The sequence below is a fragment of the Habropoda laboriosa genome, unplaced genomic scaffold (genome assembly GCF_001263275.1).
Source record: "Habropoda laboriosa isolate 0110345459 unplaced genomic scaffold, ASM126327v1 scaffold297, whole genome shotgun sequence".
Taxonomy (NCBI): Eukaryota; Metazoa; Arthropoda; class Insecta; order Hymenoptera; family Apidae; genus Habropoda; species Habropoda laboriosa.
This window is the reverse complement of record NW_017100406.1, coordinates 223469-225474: the sequence shown is the minus strand read 5'-3', so window position 1 is coordinate 225474 and position 2006 is coordinate 223469.

Sequence of the window (2006 nt, the reverse complement as noted above, 5' to 3'; positions counted from 1 at the left end):
GATTTAGAGGGAGAAGAAGAGTCGCGAGGATTTTAGTTTAGACGAATTGGCGTTTTGTATCGGTGTAGGGTTTAATTGTTAATCGGCGAACGAACCAATCGTTAGATGCAGATTCTTCGAAACATACTCGAGATAAGACTTTCGCGAAGGGAACGATCAATATTTTCGACCAAGTTTGCCAATTTACTCCGTTTTACGTCATATCTGTATATGTAGAACGTGCAATTATTCCGTTCACAGGCGTGACAATGAATTCCAGTATAATATGTATATATATTTAAGGTGGTATTCTGTTGTTTATTAATGACAATCACGTATGGATCAATTAAGGATGATTAATATCGATCGCTACCACTGGTTCACTTACTTAACCGTTAGCGTTTCTCACTTTGCCGTGGTACATTTCAAACAGCACGAAGAAACATATTAATTAGTCGGAGTCTTGATTAGTATTTCTATACACGTATACACATATTATATCTATCTATACGTATAAGTGAGGATACACTAAGTTCGATTATATAAAAAAAAAAGAGTACTCGGAATAAAAAGGAAGAGTAGAAGGCGCGTAACAGTGGTAGCAAGGTAATTCTTCTTTCCAGTTACAATTCGGTTCTCGTGCAAGAAAAATTAACGAAGGGGAGGAGAGAAAATGTAGGATATCTGCGTCGATCTACGAGCAATCCGAAGAATTTAGGATCAAACGTGTCACGGTCATACGCACATGCAAGGACCAGTTCTACTCGGAAACTGTTAAAAGACGAATCACCGTGGTTCCTTTTTCTCAATCGGTCGATCAACCGACTAGAAATACGCGAAACGACCAACAATCTAGAGAGAACCTTCGATCTGGACCAAAGAAACAAAAAAGTGACAAAAAGGAGAGAAACACTTGTCGAGTTGTCTTCTGTGCATGAATTATTGAACCAAAATGAAAGAGCGAATTTTTCTTTCGATATTTCATACACATCTTCCAATCGCACCGCGTGTATTTCTTTTTTTTTTTTCTAATTAATCGAGTATACCTACGAAGGGGCTGGCCACGTCTCTCCTGTAAATACTAATCGTACTAAAAGTAAAAAAACAAGCGTATCGTGGTTTTTATTCGACTTTTGCCAGAACAAAGAAAGAAATATCCTATATACATACTTATACACTTTATCTCTCTTTCTCTAATACTCTATACACACTACTAAATATAACGATGTACTCCTAATCTATACCTTGTTAAGTATATACACGCTCTCTTTGATCTATCGTTCTATCTTTGTCTTTACTCACCACTCTAAACACCATTTGCACGACTTACTCGTAGAGAGAGAGTAAATTAAAAGAAGTACACGTGACACCAGTACCGACTGGTCCTCGGCGAATCGACGATATCGCGGACTTACCGACGGAAGATAATCAAACGGGATAAAGAAATTTTTGACCGCATAAAGCCCCGTTCACGCGAGAGAAATTCGACAGGTTCGACCCTTTCGTGTCCAAACTATTTTTTTTTTTTAAGAATTCATTGATCTATCGATCGTTGCGCCTAAAATGCACGCTAAATTGAGATGAATTTTTAATCGAGTACTCAAGTGGAAGAAAGGGTTAAAGGAGCGCCTAGATCACAGGCGCTTAACTTCTTGCTCACGAGCAAATTTCCCCTCCCGTGGTTCCCCCACTATGCGACTGATATGGTCACGCTCGAGTTGTGGCGCGGCGGGAGGGGGGCGCGAGGAGCCCCCCCACCACAACTCCAGCGACTGCAGTTGGTTTATGTTGCACGTTCTGCGTGTTCGTACCGCATAGTGGGGGAACCTCGGGAGGGGAAATTTGCTCGTGAGCAAGAAGTTAAGCGCCTCTGGCCTAGATCAACGCGAGACCATTTTCTTTCCTACAAACAGGCGAATATTTCGCGTTTCTCTGAGTGTTCCTTGATACTTCTAACGATAGAACGAACACGAGCTTGCAGTTCTGCTACGAGAAAATTCTCCGGCGTGAACGGGGCTTAAGTATGA